Source organism: Hyla sarda, chromosome 5, assembly GCF_029499605.1.
Source record: "Hyla sarda isolate aHylSar1 chromosome 5, aHylSar1.hap1, whole genome shotgun sequence".
Taxonomy (NCBI): Eukaryota; Metazoa; Chordata; class Amphibia; order Anura; family Hylidae; genus Hyla; species Hyla sarda.
The window spans coordinates 165,162,002-165,182,968 of NC_079193.1; positions in this window are offsets into that span (position 1 = coordinate 165,162,002).

Consider the following 20,967-nt stretch of genomic DNA (forward strand, 5'->3'; position numbering starts at 1 on the left):
GGCAGTGTTTCCAAAACAGAGCCTCTAGCTGTTGCAAAACAACAACTCCCAGCATTTCTGGACAGCCACTGACTGTCCAGGCATGCTGGGAGTTTAGCAACAGCTGGAGGCACCCTGTTTGGGAATCACTGGCGTAGAATACCCCTATGTCCACCGCTATGCAATCCCTAATTTAGTCCTCAAATGCGCATGGCGCTCTCTCACTTCGGAGCCCTGTCGTATTTCAAGGAAACAGTTTAGGGCCACATATGGGGTATCTCCGTACTCGGGAGAAATTTTGGGGGGCTTTTTCTCCTTTTACCCCTTATCAAAATAAAAAGTTGGGGTCTACACCAGCCTGTTAGTGTAAAAAAATTTTTTTTTACACTAACATGCTGGTGTTGCCCTTTACTTTTTATTTTCACAAGAGGTAAAAGGAAAAAAAGACCCCCAAAATTTGTAACACAATTTTTCCTCAGTACGGAAATACCCCAGATGTGGGCGCAAAATGATCTGCGGACGCATAACAAGGCTCAAGAGTGACATGTCCATTTGAAGCCTAAATTGGGGATTTGCACAGGGGTGGCTAATTTTACAGCGGTTCTGACATAAACGCAAAAAAAATAAATACCGACATGTGTCCCCATTTTGGAAACTACACCCCCTCACGGAATGTAAAAAGGGGTATAGTGAGCCTTAACACCCCACAGGTGTTTAACAAATTTTCGTTAAAGTTGGATGGGAAAATGAAAAAAATTATTTGTTTTCACTAAAATGCTGGTGTTACCCTAAATTTTTCATTTTCACAAGGGAAAATAGGAAAAAAGCCCCCCAAAATTTGTAACCCCATTTTCTTCTGAGTAATAAAATACCACGAATGTGGATGTAAAGTGCTCTGTGGGCGAACTACAATGCTCAGAAGGGAGGGAGCGCCATTGGGATTTTGAAGAGAAAATGTGTCCGGAATTGAAGGCCACATGTGTTTACAAAGCCCCCATAGTGCCAGAACAATGGACCCCCCAACATGTGACCCCATTTTGTAAACTACACCCCTCACGTAATGTAATAAGGGGTACAGTGAGCATTTACACCTCACAGGTGTCTGACAGATTTTTGGAACAGTGGTCCGTGAAAATGTAAAATTGAATTTTTCATTTGCTCAGCCCACTGTTCCAAAGATCTGTCAAATGCCAGTGGGGTGTAAATACTCACTGCACCCCTTATTAAATTCTGTGAGGGGTGTAGTTTCCAAAATGGGGTCACATGTGGGGGGGGTCCACTGTTCTGGCACCACGGGGGGCTTTGTAAACGCACATGGCCCCTGACTACCATTCCAAACAAATTCACTCTTCAAAAGCTCAATGGCGCTCCTCCTCTTCTGAGCATTGTAGTTCGACCGCAGGGCACTTGATGTCCACACATGGGGTATTTCCATACTCAGAAGAAATGGGGTTAAAAATTTTGGGGGGTATTTTCTGATATTAACCCTTGCAAAAATTTGAAATTTGGAGGGAAACACACATTTTAGTGAAAATTATTATTATTTTTTATACATATGCAAAAGTCGTGAAACCCCTGTGGGGTATTAAGGCTCACTTTATTCCTTGTTACGTTCCTCAAGGGGTCTAGTTTCCAAAATGGTATGCCATGTGTTTTTTTTTTGCTGTTCTGGCACCATAGGGGCTTCCAAATTGCGAAATGCCCCCCGACCAAAATATGCTCTCAAAAAGCCAAATATGACTCCTTCTCTTCTGAGCATTGTAGTTCGCCCGTAGTGCACTTCAGGTCAACTTATGGGGTACCTCCATACTCAGAAGAGATGGAGTTACAAATCTTGGGGGGTATTTTCTGCTATTAACCCTTGCAAAAATGTGAAATTTGGGGGGAAACACATTTTAGTGAAAAACATTTTTTTTTACATATACAAAAGTCGTGAAACACCTGTGGGGTATTAAGGCTCACTTAATTACTTGTTACGTTCCTCACGGGGCCTAGTTTCCAAAATGGTATGCCATGTGGGGTTTTTTGCTGTTCTGGCACCATAGGGGCCTCCTAAATGCAACATGCCCCCCAAAAACCATTTCAGAAAAACGTACACTCCAAAATCCCCTTGTCCCTCCTTCGCTTCTGAGCCCTCTACTGCGCCCGCCGAACACTTTACATAGACATATGAGGTATGTGCTTACTCGAGAGAAATTGGGCTACAAATACAAGTATAAATTTTCTCCTTTTACCACTTGTAAAAATTTAAAAATTGGGTCTACAAGAACATGCAAGTGTAAAAAATGAAGATTGTGAATTTTCCCCTTCACTTTGCTGCTATTCCTGTGAAACACCTAAAGGGTTAAAACACTTACTGAATGCCATTTTGAATACTTTGGGGGTGCAATTTTTATAATGGGGTCTTTTATGGGGTATTTCTAATATCAAGACCCTTCAAGTCCACTTCAAACCTGAACTGGTCCCTGAAAAATTGTGGGGGACATTTACTAATCTAGTCTATTCTGGGTATGCTTATAGACCAGCGTATGTGGTAGTCTCCTGTCTATTGTGCTCCTAATTTATCAAAGGTCTCACAGCCCTTGATAAATTCTGTGCTCAGACTTCAGAGTCTACAGCTTAAACTGCATTTAGACCTGCTCCAACATGGTCTGACATTTCAGCGTATTTTGGGCAGAATGGACTTGTCGCACAAAAGTCTCACTTGATAAATTCAGCACCAATGCATTTTCCAATGCATTTCCGTCTAAAATAGACTTGCATGCATCATGTTCTAAAAATCCTCTACAGCAAAAGTCGCAGAAAAGTCGCACATATTTAGACTGCGACTTTCTGTGCGACAAATTAAGACAGGAAAAAACAGGCTAAATCCTTTGATATATCTCCCCCAGTGAGTTTGAAAATTTTGTGAAAAATTGTAAATTGCTGCTGAACTTTGAAGCCCTCTGGTGTGTTCCAAAAGTAAAAACTTGTCAATTTTATGATGCAAACATAAAGTAGACATATTGTATATGTGAATAAAAATTTTTTTTATTTGGAATATCCATTTTCCTTACAAGCAGAGAGCTTCAAAGTTAGAAAAATGCTACATTTTCATTTTTTTCATCAAATTTGGGGATTTTTCACCAAGAAAGGATGCAAGTTACTACAAAAATTTACCACCATGTTAAAGTAGAATATGTCACGAAAAAAAATATCTCGTAATCAGAATTATAACTAAAAGCATTCCAGAGTTATTAATGTTTAAAGTGACAGTGGTCAGATGTTCAAAAAACGTTCTGGTCCTAAGGTGTAAAATGGCCTGGTCCTTAAGGGGTTAAGGGGTTAATCTAATTTCAGCAAAGGGTTCTCTAGCATAAGAACATATGTCTCAATATATATTATATATTAATTATATATTGTAATTGCCACATGTTATCAAATCGCATGCAACCAATTTATCAGGCTGAATATTATGTTATCCATTTGCATATGACATAAGGGTAGTAGTACCTCAAATATATAAGATAGATGAGCAAAAATTATATTAATAATAATAATTATTATTATTATTAAAACATTATTGTTATTATTTTAATTATTATTATATTAATAATAATAATAATAATAATAATAATAATAACATAAAAGCCTACATGTCTATAAGTCACCACCATGCTCACCAATATTTTCCTGAACAATGGCTGGGGCGTGGCTACCCTGATGTGCATTTTGGCATTACCTCAATCTAGTATATACATACTGGCTATTATATAAAGTGAAACCTTTCCAAAATACCATCTCTTTGAGTAGATCACCCCCTTATCCAGACCACAAATTGTGTGACAGATTTCTAGTTCACCCTACATTATAATAAGACCACCCCCACTTTTAAAGCAATTTTGTGCTGTCTTCTCAAAGAAGTTTTGTGTTTTGGATAAAATATATTCATAGCTGGATATGCAGATATTTCCTTTTTGCTTATACACAGAATCCATGGTGTCACTACTTGGATCTTTACTGAATTTGGAATATGAGGTGTGGCAGATATTGTTCTCTGGCTGGGCTGCATATTTATTGTGATATAGGAATACTGCTAGAAGGCTTATAGTTGGGGATAAATTCAGATCTATCACGCACAATGGCCCAGATTTATCACGAGACAAAAAGCAACCAATCACAGTGCTCATTTCACAAACTGCAATGGTAAAATGAACCGGGAGAAGGACTTGCACAAGGCGGTAGGAGATGTCGGCGCTGACCAAGATCGGACACGTCCAGTAAGTAAAAGAACTTTTTTATTTTTCAAATGCAACACGTTTCATCGCGCTTGCGCGTCTTCATCAGGCATCAATGCCTGATGAAGCTGCGCAAGCGTGGTGAAACACGTTGCATTTGAAAAATAAAAAAGTTATTTTACTTATCGGATGTGTCCGATCTTGGTCAGCGCCGACATCTCCTACCGCCTTGTGCAAGTCCTTCTCCCGGTGTGTTACGTCCAGGTCGGGGAGGCTGCAGACCAAGCCTATTTTCTCACCCACGCAGACCATTGTTGTGGGTGAGTTCACACAACCGCCTCTAGTAAGGGTCTCTCATTACGCTTTCCTGAACCTTACAGTGGCAATTTTACGCTATGGAGCGCTCTACCCTCTTGTTTTATGGTAAAATGAAAGCTGAGCTGTGATTGGTTACTAGGGGCAAATCGGACACATTTTTGTCTCAGCTGTGACAGTTTTCCAGCCAAAGGAGGATCCAGCAGGAAGGAGAACTAAAAAAAGAGTTGTGTCTTTTTAAACAAGGATTTGCAACATTTGGCAAAAGTCATCATAAATCATATATACCCAGCTACTGCACAAATCAGCCTAAGAAATCCTCTATGATATGGGGTTGTGAAAAGTCTTACAACTGAAATGTCACACAACTTGTGTGCAAAAACACACTGCTACAAATGTATGCGACAGACACCCACAAAAAAGCCATTACACATTCTTTAGTAAATTCTCCCTAATGGGTCAATGGGGTCTGGAAACCACTTTTTGGGGATTTTTTTTGCCCATGTGATCATAACCTTAGACTGGTGTCAAACAAGGCAGTTTTTTTGGGGGGTAAAACTGCCACTACAGTTTAGAGCCAAAGCCATAAGTGGATTTACCAGGAAGAAGTATACATTCTTCCTTTATATTCCTCATTTCTCTTGAATTCATGTCTAGCTTTTGCTAAAAAAAATTAATTCAGTGACAGTTAAAAAAAAAATGCCATGTGTGACCAAGGCTCAGAGTTATAGGCCGACATTTATCATTGTCTTTAGACAAAGGGGCAAGAAAAAGGGGCAAGCAGGGTTTTTGCGCCTTTTTTGCACCTTTTGGTTTACACATTTCTGCTGATTTTGAGTTGTAATCCACTGATTTTGGCAATAGACATGATATGGAAGGGTTTTATTAACGGCGCCTTTTTGTGAAAAGGTGCAAAGCCACTGAAAAGTCTCTAAAACTACACCAGCTCAGAGTTAGCTTAGCTTTTTGGTGTATGTGAAGAGAGAAATTTCTGAAAATGTGACCTGCACAAAATTTATCAAATGCTCTGCAACCATTTAATAAATTTGGTGCTCCTATACATTACCAGAACACAAAAAAAGGTGTAGAAAAATGCTTCACTTACACCTACAATGATAAATGCCAGCCTTAGAGTTTCACCCTGCCCCATCAGGACCCAGCACTTGGGCCACATGCACCTCAGTTACTACCCTGATCCTATCTAACTATCTATCTATCTAACACAAACAAGGATAAGTTAGCCAGCACTACTGACTCCAAACTACTATATGGACCTGGCGTACAGGGGCACGCTGCTGGGCTAAATATACAGCAACAGAAGAATACAGCAGCACACTGCTAGCACAATGATACAGATAAAACATGAACTGCTATACAGTGCATAAAATGAAAAATATGAAAAAGCGAGGTACTTAGCTCACAATTTGGCAGCCAAATAGTTTGGACCATCCCACCACGATAAGGTGACCTCATTGGGACGGACCCTACACTGTGAATATGCCCCTGTGTAATAAGTTCAACAGACATTGCAAGGTCTGAGACGTCCAAGCACCTTGCATACAACTACTAGTGGTGGGTGGGGTGCAGGAGCCAACATGGAGGTAGCCACTCCCCTGTATGTATAACACAAACAAGGATAAGTTAGCCAGCACTACTGACTCCAAACTACTATATGGACCTGGCGTACAGGTGCATGCTGCTAGGCTAAATATACAGCAACAGAAGAATACAGCAGCACACTGCTAGCACAATGATACAGATAAAACATGAACTGCTATACAGCTATAGTGCAAAAAAAATGAAAAAATTAGGTACTTAGCTCACAATTTGGCAGCCAAATAGTTTGGCCCATCCCACCACGATAAGGTGACCTCTTTGAGACAGACCCTACACTGTGAATATGCCTCTGTGTAATCAGTATCTATCTATCTATATCCCAAGGAGAGCAGCACAACCTGTAAAAGTACACTGGTAGATGTGCACACTGTAAAGGAGCCCGGGTTAGTGGTTCCACTCACAATAGAAATCCAGAAAACAGCAGCACACAAATTCGTGAAAAAATGCTGAGGTTTATTCCATTATTCCAGTGCAAAAAAACAGAGCAAGTTTTTTGCACTGGAATAATGGAATAAACCTCCACATTTTTTGCACGAATTTGTGTGGTGCTGTTTTCTGGATTTCTATCTATCTATCTGTCTATGCGTATATCATTATGTATCTGGTTTATATGTTAAATAACTACTGTATAGTCAGTGGCGTAGTCATAGAAGTAGCAGAGGTAGCAGTCGCACCGGGGTGCTGGTGCCTAAAGGGGCCCCAAAGCACATCTGCCCCATAAGAGACCAGTATTATAATTGGCATATAGGGCCCTGCTGCAGATTTTGCATCGGGGCTCATAAGCTACAAGCTACGCCTCTGACTATAGTGATAATGTAATAAATACAAAAAGAAAACCATTAAAGTAAGGCAAATTATAACATTCTGATGTTTTAAATAATGAATCTGAAAGATATTCAGTTTTTAAGGTATGGTGTTAATGCACATTACAAAGTCAGTTATCCACACATACAAAAACTAGCATCTTTATAGTGCATACAGTATCTATCTATAGTTTCTCTCTTTTTACCAATGTGTACAAAAATAAAAATAAAAAATAAAAAGATTATAACAAAAGAGATATAACTATTCGTCTTGAATCTTTATCATTTATTAGTTATGTTTATGAATACTCGTGTTTATGAACCCATTTTTATAAAGGGGCTGCGATGTGTTAACTGTACATGAACTTACTTTTCCTTGAAAGTCAAAAACAAAATAATGTACCACAGAAAGCATCTGTTTGGCACTATATCCATTATAAATATACAAAATGTATTTTCAGTAGTTGCTGAACATTGAGATTTCCACCTGTTCATATCCCACCTGGGATCCTTCGGTGCAGTTGTGTGCAGCTGCAATATACCCACTGGTAAAATCTGTTACTGTACATTATTTTGTTATTTGCCTTAACTAATGAAGTTTTTGCCTTTGGGAGCTCTGACTGCTTCTTGCTTGATGCTAGACTCGGACTCTTTTTTTTTACAATTACTTTCATCCCTCAATATGCATCATTGCATTATGTACTCAGATATATGTCTCAGTTTCTTATTATTCTGTGTCTCTGGCAGTCTCCTTGACTTTTTTTTTTTTTTACCACAATACCATGTTAAAGTTTTGTTTCTTGACTGTAATTTTGATATTTTTCCCTTCAAAAAACACTCATCAGGAACTACCTTGTCTGAACTAGGCGTATTACTAAATTCAGTTACCAACATCTCTACACATTGTAAATCAACATTAGAAAACGTAGTGGGGATAACCCCTAATTCCCCTATACTTGCTGGAGTGTCCCCTGTGCATAATACTTTTTCTGTTATAGGTTTTTGGGAAAAAAACTTTTTAAAGTTAATGTCTCTGATCGATCTCTCTAAGTCAATTTCAAAAGTAGTGGTGTTGAAATCCTCGGATAATCCATAATTCAAGCCTCTTGACAGCAAGGATATAGTCACAGCGTCCAATTCTTTCTCTGTGAGATTAATAACATTCGAGGAGGTTTCTATTTTTCCAAGGATTTTCCTTTTTCTCTGCTCCTTTTCTTCCTTTTCTCCTACCACGTCTTGTACTTGGTTTCCTAAAGGGATATATAGTACTTTCAGGTATGATGGCAAGTGGTACAGACAGGACACCATCAGACCCGTGTTAAAAAAGGAAGAGAGAAAGCAGAACAAAAAACACGAATAGAGTTATTGGGTTCGAAAAAATAAAAAATACAGAATACACAAGTAAATAAAATCATTGAAAGAGCAGTGAGAAAGAATTGGTTTATTCTGGAGATGGATGAGGACATAAAAGAAATAGCAATTAATAAACCGTTAATTTCATATAGAAGAAATAGAACGTTAGGGGATATGTTAAAACAGCACAGCTCAGAAGAGAAGAAAAAGAAAGGAAGTGATTGGCTTAGTGAAAAAAAAACAAAAGGGAACTTTCAATGTAAAAACTGTAATTTTTGCAAGTTTAACCTATGCCAAAGATTGTTCAGGATTGGTCCTGTGTACCACATAGTTAATGAATGTATTACCTGTAAAACAAAAAACGTTGTGTATGTAATCTTCTGTCCGTGTGGTTTCTATTACATCGGAAAAACTATAAGACAATTGTGTGCCAGGATTAGAGAGCATTTCTACTCCCTGCGCACAAAGAAAGGCGCACCTAGATTTATTTTGCATGTAATGGAGACACACGGAGGAAGCCCTGAAACACTGCGTTTTGCCAGCATTGAAAGAGTCACAGCCCAACCAGGCATCAAGACAGAAAAAAATCTTCTCAGAAGAAAAACACACTGGATACTTTCAACTGATGCCCTGGGGGTTCTGGGACTCAACGATAAGGTTGATGTTTCAGTATGTTTTGATTATAATAAGTGTATGTTTTTGATCAATGAGACTATCGTTATAAGTGTCAAATAATCAGGTATTCACCTCCCCCACCCCCGTCCGTCCGTTACCATCTATGTCTTCTCCCTGGGAAACACGGTTGTGAGTATGTGCTTAATAAAAGAAATTTGCTGAAACAAGAAGACCGGTGAGTGGCCGACGTTTTCCTACACATCTGTAAGTATATTTGGATTTACCTTCTTTATGGTCAGAGCACCACCTGCTTCTTATGTGTATGCCGCTATAGTGTTTACTACCCAGGGATCGCAAACTAAACTGTGCCAAACTGCTTCTCTTTATCTATTGAATTAAGATATCTAGAAAATAGTTTGGTGCTCCATTGGGTCAGTTTGACCCTGTCCGTTCCATTAATTTACTCTCTTAATCAAATCCATTATCAGTTTAAGCAGTATATTTTCATGACCATATTTATAGTGCAAAAAGGAGTAGATGTTCAATTATAAGGTGTATGGGGGCAATGTCTTAGTAGTTAGAAAAAAATAGAATAAAATGCCAAGAGCTGCATAAATTATGGTAAACTTTTAACTTTCGCTCTGATTTTCACTCCTAACATTATTTTAATGATTTACCTTGGGGTTAAATACAAATATGTTAAGATTCAAGCATGTTTTGATCTAAGCAAAGTTATGTACCTATTTTCATCAAATGATGCCCTGAAAAAATATTTATTCATTAATTTTTCAAAATTCTCAAAAAAAATTCACCAAGAAGCAAATATTAAGAGAGAAAAGAAGATGAAAGATAGTTTTATTGGATATGACAATTCAGAGGTAATATACCTAGTATCTTTGTGAGTTAAGATTGTATAAAATAAGATATAAACTGATCAACCACACAGAAATTCCATTGTCTGAACATAGCCTAAGGCTAAGTTTCTACTGTTTTTTTTGTGCTTTTTTCCCCTAAAAACACCAAAATGGCCCCCATGGCGTTTTTTAATTGAAAAAAACGCTGTGGCCAGATGTTAGCTGTAAATCAATGAGAAATTGCAAAATTCTTTTTCCACTTTGCTTTTTTCAGTTTGGCCTTTTTTTTTTTTTTTTTTTTTTTTTAGCCTTTTGGCGTTTTTTTCACTCTTTCTTGAAGTTTTTCAGCTTCTTGACGGTTTTGCAAAGTTGCAGCATGTTGAGCCTATGGCGTTTTTTTTTATTCCTGGAATCGTGGCGTTTTTCTCCCATAGAAGTCTATGGGAGTAAAAAGAATTTGCCATTAAAAACGCCATGTGGGTTTGAACTTTGGCAGGCGGTTTTTATTCTTTTATGGACATTAGCGATCCAAAAAAGGGATGGAGATACCTTTTTTAATAATATTTTGTAGGGTAGCATAAAATTTTTTTTTTTTTTAAAGATACAGTAGGGAAAAAATTGTATTTAACAAAATTAATATTTTTTATAACAACATTTTTTATTAACTTTTAAACAGGGATCAATTTATGTGGGCGGGCAGGGAACTAAAAATGTAGTCGACAATAATAAAATGTAGAAAGGCTATCTCCTGCGCTCGCATCTATGCACTATACTCTGGCTGGCCAGTGATATGAATATAAATTCACATCACTGATTTATGTTTCCCGCTGAGAGGGGGAATTGGCTGCCACCATCCAGCCAATCACCACTCTGGGCAGAAATTATGCATCAGTGATGTGAATTCTATTCACCTCACTGGCCGTCCCAGAGTACAGAGCAGAGATATGAGCGCAAGAAAAAGCTGCTCCGCATCTCTGCAATATCAATCGCATCAGGTGTCAGAAGTGACACTTGAGGTGATCTGTCTATCAGTACAGGTTCTACTACTCCCCTCATGGAACAGTCTGTTCCATGCTGGGAGTAGTAGTACTACCTTAAAAATGTCAACAACAACAACAAAAAAAAGTTAAACACACGCTTTATTAACCTCTTCAGGACACAGGGCATATGGATACGCCCTGCATTCCGAGTCCTTAAGGACCGAGGGCGTATCCATACGCCCGTGGGAAATCCGGTCCCCACCGCTAGCCGGTTGGGGACCGGAGCTGGATGCCTGCTGAAATCATTCAGCAGGCACCCCGGCACATCGCCCAGGGGGGTCCTGAGACCCCCCCATGTCGGCGATCAGAGAAAATCGCATGTCAATTCAGACATGCGATTTTCTCCAATTTCGGGCTGATCGGGTCTCTGGTGACCCGATCACCCGGAAAATAGGGCTGATCGGAGCTGTCAGCAACAGCCCCGATCAGCCTAAAGGATAGGAGTGAGGTCGCAAAGCTGTGATCTCCTCCTATCCCCTGGCATTAGTCAGAACGGAGTTCTGACCAATGGCATCACAGGACAGGGGGTTGCCATGGCAACCCCCCGCTCTGCCCGCCCCTGGATGTCGAGGGGCTCTGGGAAGAAGATGGAGGCCGTACCTGCAAGAGAAGATGCCTGGGGACCTGGGATCTTCGCTGGAGCCTGCTGGATCCTGATCAGGTAGGGAATCGACAGTGAGGGGGGGGGGGGAATTGAAAGTGAAAATAAATCGATCTTTACTGTGGCAACCACTAGGGGGGCCAAACTGCAACTCCCAGCATGCCCAGACAGCCAAAGGCTGTCAGGGCATGCTGGGAGTTGTAGTTTTGCAACATCTGGAGGGTCACAGTTTGGAGACCACTGTTACAGTGGTGCCCAAATAATAGCCCTCCAGATGTTGCCAAACTAGAACTCTCAGCATGCCTCGACTGCCCAGGCATGCTGGGAGTTGTAGTTCTGTAACATCTGTCCCTTCAGATTTAGCAATTTTCATGCCATTTTTGAAAATTGCTGCTCTACTTTGAAGCCCTCTAATTTTTTCAAAAAGCAAAAGTATGTCCATTTTATGATGCCAACATAAAGTGGACATATTGTGTTTGTGAAGAAAAATTTAATTTATTTGGAATATCCATTTTCCTTACAATTAGAGAGCTTCAGTTAGAAAAATGCAAAATTTTCAACATTTTCATGAAATTTTGGGATTTTTCACCAAAAAAGGATGCAATTAACGCCGAAAATTTACCACCAAAATAAAGTAGAATATGTCACGAAAAAACTATCTCAGAATCAGAATATTCAGTAAAAGCGTTTTCGCGTTATTAATTCGTAAAGTGACGGTGGTCATAATTGCGAAAAAGGGCTCAGTCCTTAAGGTGAAAAAGGGCTGCGTCCTTAAGGGGTTAAACATATTATTAAAATACATTACTAATAAAAAGTTTAACAAAATTAATTGTAAAAAAATATTTTATTTTTACATTTAAATGGCCCCTTTCTACATTTTTATTATTGCCGGCTACATTTTTAGTTCCCTGCCTGCCACATAAATTGATTACTGTTTAAAAATTAATATTAACATTTTGTTAAATAAATTTTTTTCCATCCCTTTTTCTTGGTACCCAAAAAATTTTGAAAAAATATCAAAGGGGCCAAAAATGCAATTTCAACTTAAAGGCAAAAATGCTAGAAAAAATGCAAGAAAAAAAGCCAAACACAGGATAATGCCGTGGCGTTTTTCTGGTGTTTTTTTTTGGGCCAGAAAAAAAGTAGAAACTTAGCCTAAAGGTGCCCAGCTATACAGTTATGGCCGTAAATGTTGGCACCACTGAAATTTTTCAAGAAAATGAAGTATTTGTCACAGAAAAGGATTGCAGTAACACATGTTTTGCTATGCACATGTTTATTTCCTTTGTGTGTATTGGAACTAAGCTAAAAAAGGGAGGAAATAAAGCAAATCGGACATAATGTCAAACCAAACTCCAAAAATGGGCTGGACAAAATTATTGGCACCCTTATCTTAATATTTGGTTGCACACCCTTTGGAAAAAATAAATGAAATCAGTTGCTTCCTATTACCATCAATAAACTTCTTATACCTGTTGGACCACTCTTCCTTTGCAAACTGCTCCGGGTCTCTCTTATTGGAAGGTGTTCAATGGGATTGCTCATTGCTGGCCACTTCATAACTCTTCAGCGCTTTGTTGCCATCCATTTCTGGGTGCTGAGGCATTGAGGCAGGTTTGAGGGCAATGAAAGGGTATTTTTCCCAGTCCTTTATCCTGCTGAGCTAGCAGAGACCGAGAAAGAGTAAGCTATGCTGAACCTTGTGAATAAAGATGAGCCCAAAGGGGGGTTGAAATTGCACGGTCATCTGGAAGAGGTGATGTTGAACGGGAAAGAAGCTACAGTGATGGCTGTGGATATTGCAGAAGTACTGAAGAGAGTACACGTGGAGCCGGGTGCTGCACTTACTGTCACAGACAGAGTCCTGAGTGAAGGAGATGTGACGTCTGGACCAGAGATGGATCGTGACCAGGAAGGTCGAACCACTGAACCAGATGTTGTTGCAGACCTTGGAGCTCTAGACGTCTCTGTTGGGCAGCAGAGAGACAGTGGGGAAATGAAAGAGAAGTCTGCGAGTAAGCAGAGAGATCATGGCAAAATAACAGAGAAGTCAGGGAGTGAAACGAGAGACAGTCAAGAGAGACTATCCGGGAACTACCCTGAAGTCCAATTGGCCAAGACCCTTGTAAAGGGGGAGACTATGCCTAAAGGTGGAGAACAGTCCGACCGAGACTGCTTGAAGGAAGAGACAGACCAAAGACAGGTGACTGTCAGAAGAAAAGAGAATGTCTCATGGTCCAGCAGCGAAAGTTAAGAGACTGCTGTAAGTAAGAGGCCTCTGAAAAACCGAGCCTGTCCTGATGAGAAAAGGGGCAGGTATGTAAGGCCATGGCAGTGGAACAAAAGTCTGGGAAACAGACTGATGGAGACTCCAGAGAGGCAAAGGCTGAAGAGTCTGAAGACAATGAGAAGAAGCCATATGAGATGTCCTCTAAAGCTGCAGAAATATTGACATTTGATGGTAAAAATGCTGAGGCAGAGAAGTTCTCTGAGACAGAAGCTAAGTTAGAGATAACTGCAGAAGCTGCAAGTTAATTCAGTGTCACATCTGAAGGTGTGGGTGAAGAGAGGCCTAAAGGAGACAAGAATTTTGAGCCTGCAAATAAGCCTGTGAAGGTTGGTGTCCCTAAAGAAAAGGCCAATGAGAAAGCAGAGTCCTTAAAAAGAGGTCACTGTGATAGAAATCGGGATCGTGGTAGAAACCCTGAGAGGCACTGGATTAGTTCCAGAAAGCACAGAAAGAAAGTCTGCAGAAGTAGAATTTAGAGAAGAGTCCATCTCAAGGAGAAGATGAACAGGTGCATTAAAGGGAAGCCTTCTGTAAATGTGGAGAATGTCTTAGAAGTCCTGCAAATGGGTGATGCAGGCTTGGTTGGCCACCAGCAAAGTTCGGGCGGTGGTCATACCATTGACAGAAGAAGACAAAGGCCTGGAACATCTGCCTTGTCCACACCTAGTGTCCAGAGCACTGCACAGACCAAGATGAAGGACCTGGCATTGGAAAGGCTTGACATGAATAGAGCTTTCTACAAGGGATTTGTCAAAGGTGACCAAAAGTCTTGTGCTTGGTGGCTGGTGAAAGTGCGAATGAAAGAAGGGTGCGCCATTAAAGTGGTGCATATAAAATCTGCTGAAGAAGTAAGCCAAGTGCTTCAAAACCTGTTGGACAAACTTGATCAAGTAAAAGGAAAGGCAGTTGGACACTGTCTTTTGAAGTCAAGTGCTCCTTCCCGGTGGTCTGATCAGAGGGATGGGGGGGGGGGGGGGGGGGATATGTGGCATGAGGCAGGTTTGAGGGCAATGAAAGGGTGTTTTTCCCAGTCCTTTATCCTAGCTGAGCTAGCAGAGATGCTCATCAGGTGTCTAATGAGGCCAGCAGAAATGTGGGAAGTGTAGATATAAAGAAAGGAAACAGAATAGTGTGTGCTCTCCCCAGAAGACAGCAAGGTGCCTGTAAAGGGGGAGGCAGGGGTCGTGCGACAAACACACAGCCAGGGCTGTGAGTGACACCCACAACAGTGAAGTGGACAAGACAAAGAGTCTTAGCACACACAGCAAGAGGCTTCAAACTCTGTGAGTGAACAGTGAGTAAAAGGTTGTAGGAAACATATGTTTTAACTGTCAGGGAATGCTGGGTTGTTTAGTTAGAGACTGGACGGTCTAGGATTTTGTTTGTTCCTGTGTTATGTTTTTATTTATCCTGCAGCCTGTCTTATGAAGCTGGTGAGAAGCCAGACTTGCATAAAGAACTGTTGTTTGCCTGCTGAATGAAGTAGAAACGTGTCCTGAGGCTGTGTTAAGGATGATCCCAGCGATATCCCTAGGGTTAAATCCTTACAGTGCTTTTTGTCATTGTCCTGCTGGAAGATGACAAAGATCTCGGACACAAACCAAGCTTTCTGACACTGGGCTGTACAGTGCGACCCACAATCCTTTAGTAATCCTCAGATTTCATGATGCCTTTCACACATTCAAAGCACCCAGTGCCAGAGGCAGCAAAACAACCCCAAAACATAATTGAACCTCCACTATACTTCACTGTAGGTACTGTGTTCTTTTCTTTGTAGTCCTCATTCCATTTTCTGTAAACAGTAGAATGATGTGCTTTACAAGAAGCTCTTTATTGGTCTCATCTGTCCACAAGACGTTTTCCTAGAAGGATTTTGGCAAAATGTAGTCTTGCCTTTTTAATGTCTCTGTGTCAGCAGTGGGGTCCTCCTGGGTCCCCTGCCATAGCATTTCATTTAAATGTCGACGGATAGTTCGCGCTGACACTGATGCTAGTGGAGCCTGCAGGACAGTTTGAATATCTTTGGAACTTATTTGGGGCTGCTTATCCACCATCCAGACTATCCTGGATTGACACCTTTCATCAATTTTTCTCTTCCGTCCACGCCCAGGGAGATTAGCTACGGTGCAATGGGTTGCAAACTTCTTGATAATGTTGCGCACTGTGGACAAAGGCAAATCTAGATCTCTGGAGATGGACTTGTAACCTTGAGATTGTTGATATTTTTCCACAATTTTGGTTCTCAAGTCCTCAGACAGTTCTCTTCTCCTCTTTCTGTTGTCCATTTTAGTGTGGCACACACAGACACACAAAGACTGTGTGAACTTCTTTCCTTTTTATCTGCTTTCAAGTGGGATTTTTTATATTGCCTACACCTGTTACTTGCCCCAAGTGAGTTTAAAGGAGCATCACATGCTTGAAACAATCTTATTTTTCCCCAATTTTAAAAGGGTGCCAATTATTTTGTCCAGCCATTTTTGGACTTTGATGTGACATTATGTCCAATTTGCCTTTTTTTCCTCCCTTTTTTTGGTTTAGTTTCAATACACACAAAGGGAATAAACATGTGTACAGCAAAACATGTTTAAAGGGGTACTCCGGTGCTTAGACATCTTATCCCCTATCCAAAGGATAGGGGATAAGATGCCTCACCGCGGGAGTCCCGCTGCTGGGGACCCCCGTGATCTTGCACGCTGCACCCCGTTTGTAATCAGTCCCTGGAGCGTGTTCGCGCCGGGTCTGATTACGGGCGATCACAGGGCGGGCGGCGTGTGACGTCACGCCTGCGCCCACGTGTGACGTCACGCTCCGCCCCTCAATGCAAGCCTACGGTAGGGGGCGCTATAGCTGTCACGCCCCCTTCCATAGGCTTGCATTAAGGAGCGGAGGGTGACATCACACGGGGGCGCAGATGTGACATCACAAGCCGCCCGCCCTGTGATAGCCTGTAATCAGAGCCGGAGCGAATACGCTCTGGGGACTGATTACAAACAGGGTGCCGCGTGCAAGATCACGGGGGTCCCCAGCGGCGGGGGTCCCGCGGTCAGGCATCTTATCCCCTATCCTTTGGATAGGGGATAAGATGTCTAAGCACCGGAGTACCCCTTTGACTGCAATCCTTTTCTGTGAGAAATACTTCATTTTCTTGAAAAATTTCAGGGGCCATGCCTTTATCTAGCACCAAGACATTTGCAGTAGATCCTTTACAGCAACGCCCCAGTTATATATTTTATTGCATAATGGGCATAATCAGGGTGAGAATAAACAGCCGCCCTACTCCCTCCCTTCGGCTATAGTTCACACTATGGAATTTCTGTGCAGAATTCCGCATTAGAGTTCTGCACGGACATTCCGCAGAGTCCTATTGTACATGCCAGAATTTCCAGAGTCTGCAGAAAGAGTAGACATGTCTATTCTTTCCGCGGAGTCCGCATGGAAATGCATTGCTGTCTATAAGACAGACCCTTTCCGAGCTGGGTCCTAGTGCAGGCATGTTCTGCTGGCGCTCTGCTATCTGGGAAAATATTCATGTGGACATTCGCCCATCTGAACATAGCCTTACTGTTCAGCTCCGTCCAATTGCTGATCACACAACTCCAGTCAAGGTGCACTGAATTGCTAGGAATTGCATATGGCTTTGTGTGTGAAGTAGAAATCCCTTTCTCTTTCTTCATGCTTAGGATTTATAATTTTATAACAGTGTGTTTTTTTCCAATGAATTTTAACAGGCTCAGTGTACTGCTATCCAGGTACTAGTGCTATAATATTGTAGTACTATAATATCCTAGTGCTATAATATCTCTAATGTAATGTACTTAAGTACTGAAATGGACAGGTACCAGGACCAATGGAAACAACACTTACATGTAACCTGCACACACAGGTTTTTGGCCCGTAAAATAGCCCATTAACTACTGTTATATGGCTAAAAACTCCTTAAAGGGGTTGTGTGCTGCCCTGCCTTTCGGAGCTTCGCTCGCAGTGTCTGGAAGTTCATTACTCCGAATGCTGTGTGTGGGCTTCCGTGTTCGCGGCCGCCACCTTGTGACGTCATTCCCGGCCCCTTGTGACGTCACGCCCGCCCCCTAAACCAAAGTCTATGGGAAGGGGGCGTGGCAACGATCGTGCCCCCTTCCCATAGACTTTCGTTGAGGGGGCGGGCGTGACGTCACGAGGGGCCGGGCGTGACGTCACGAGGGGGCAGCCGCGAACACGGAAGCCCGCACACAGCGTTCTGAATAATGAACTTCTGGACGCTGCGAGCGGAGCTCCAAAAGGCAGGGCAGTGCACAACCCCTTTAAAGGGAACCTGTCATGAGATTTTACCATATATATTGTATGGCATATATAATAAAATCTTCTTTACCATCCTGGAAGACATTCCTGCCTGCAGAAATGGTGAGGATATGAAGTTCCTCTCCATCACCTAGTCCCATCTTCTCTGGCTGTTATCATGCCCCCCAGAAAGCCTGGGCGCGGCCCGTGTCATCGCTCTGCTTTGTCTGCTTATGGAGCATGGCGGTGATGAGGGCTGTCAGTCAAGCCAATAGGGCATGATTACAGCCAGAGAAGACGGACTAGGTAAGTATAGCTCCCTGCCCAGGGAACTACTTACAAGGCCGACGGGGATAGACTTTCTAACTTCATATCCTCACCATCCCTGTGGACATGCACGTCTCCCAGGGATTATGAGGAAGAAGATTCTACCATATATAACGCGTTGCCATGCATTATATATGGTAAAATATGATGGCAGGTTCCTGTAAAACAGCCCTTTGTTCTCAAATTTTTTTCTATGTTTCTACTGCTGTCAGTGGCATAAGGCCACTGTGTCTGTCATAAAAATTTCAGTATAATGGGCCACTGTGATTGTTACTGCCACAGAAGTCTTGTCCACTGGCACTGCTTTGGGGTCATGTGGATATTTTTTGTTAGTATTGGCACAGTCTTCACATTATCATTTTGTGTTTATGATTTTTAGTGCCATAGATATAAACAAAGTTTCCGAGAATGATGATCGCCACACCCAGTTCAACACAGTTGACACATAGCCTATTCTGTGTTATATCTAGATGCATGATTGTTCGAGGATCTGCTGTTTGGATGTCCAAAAGAAATTAAGAAATTAAGGGAATTGGTGCAATGTTAAAAAGTAAAAATTTTGATGCCCACAAACAAGATAAATGGAGTAGTCCAAGCCAGCTGAGGGTTGTAGTCCCTCTAACAATAAAAATAAACATCCTTTATTAATGTGCGCATAATAATTATGCATTTTTTACTCAGGAAAAATGGCCAAAAAAAAAAAATGCGTAAAAACCCATTTGAATGATGCATCTAAAATATTGGCGTGTGAGAAAGCTAAAACCTTACTTTTACTTTCTTAAATATTCACCTTAAGGGACAACAATTTGGGGATGTTCTGGAAGCAACTACCGTATTTTTTGGCCTATAGGACGCATTGGCGTATAAGACGCACCCAATTTATAGGTGCAAAATCTAAAAAAATAAAGATTTTGAACCCAATAGTGGTCTTCAACCTGCGGACCTCCAGATGTTGCAAAACTACAACTCCCAGCATGCCGCATGCTGGGAGTTGTAGATTTGCAACATCTGGAGGTCCGCAGATTGAAGACCACTGCATAGGAGGTAATACTCACGTGTCCCCGCCGCTCCGGACCCGTCACCGCTGCCCTGGATGTCGCTCCATCGCTGTCGCCGTGTCCCCGTCACTCCGGAACATCTCTGCTGCCGGCCGGGTAGCCTCACTCTCCGTCGCCGTCATCACGTCGTTACGCACGCCGACGCACGCACGCGACGATGTGATGACGAGGAAGGAGAGCGCCAGCCATACAGGGGATCCCTGAACGGAGAAGGCACCGAGGAGGCAGGTAAGGTCCCTCCCGGTGTCCTGTAAGCACTAACCCGGCTATTCAGTCGGGCTGTTCGGGACCGCCGCGGTGAAATCGTGGCGGTCCCGAACAGCCCGACTGAATAGCCAGGTTAGTGTCACTTTCCCTTCAGACGCGGCGGTCAGCTTTGATCGCCACGTCTGAAGGGTTATAACAGGGCATCACCGCGATCGGTGATGTCCTGTATTAGCCGCGGGTCCCGGCCGTTGATGGCCGCAGGGACCGCCGCAATAGGGGTGTATTCGCCGTATAAGACGCACCGACTTTTTCACCCCAGTTTTGGGGAAGAAAAAGTGCGTCTTATACGGCAAAAAATACGGTAATGCAGCAAATAAGATGTTACACCAGCAGCCGGAAGAACCAGAAAAATAAGTTGAAATCATAGGTAGTTGGTTTTTGCACCATTGAACATAGACAAATTGCCCAGTATATCCTGCAATTTATAGCTTCCTAACTCAATTTTTTCTAGGTAAGGCTCAACAAATCAAAACCCACTCATATGTTGCATGTGCCATTTCTTACTTGCCAATTCAGAGTCTGTGTGCTTTGTGGTGCTTCCCCATCCAATTGTAATTCTTGTACGGTTTTATCATTTTTAGTTGACTACTAAGGATTCAATTTTATGTACTCTCTAATGTACTCTCTAGACTCTAATTCTCTATCGGTGTTTATGTGGTATCCCAGTACAGCAGTTCCAGCTGCTACCCATTAGAGTTGCCGGTGGCTGAGTTGTTAAAGGTGTTCTGGATAACTGTGTATATGAAGTAGTGAATACTGTTTTAAATGTGGTTTTCTGCTTTACAAAGTATTTTCTGTATTACACTTTAATTCCATGCATATACTAAGATAACCAGGGAGCAGAGGGTTAACATTTCTCACAAATCTTGCAATTCATTGTGCAGCTGAATGATCATTTGGTCACATGCTAGCACCTGTCCAATTATTGCAGAAGAAAGTTCCTGGTCCCACTTTCCTCCTTGGGGAAATGCGTGGACCTGAACCTGTTCTAGTTAGTCGGGGCCAGTCACAAGTGCTTCAGCTAGCCGCAGTCATTGCTAGGCCTTCATCCATACAGACCATGTGTACCTTTTAGTCCCTGGTCCTATCATGATTTTAGTCAAACTACAAGGATACACTTTACAATTCCTTAGCCTCCAAGAGAGAAAGTGTATTTCCAAGAATGGATAAGTTGTACAAGGACCTTTCTGCCTTTTACTGATCTATTTTGGGCCTAAACTTGTGTCAGTGCCATTCTGTCTGCCAAGAACTGGGGAATATCTCTAAAAGGGCTGCTAAAGCTATGTACATAGGCTTTTATAGTGGCTTTGACATCACCCCTACATTGCCTACGATTGGCTGGGAGAGCTGTTTGAA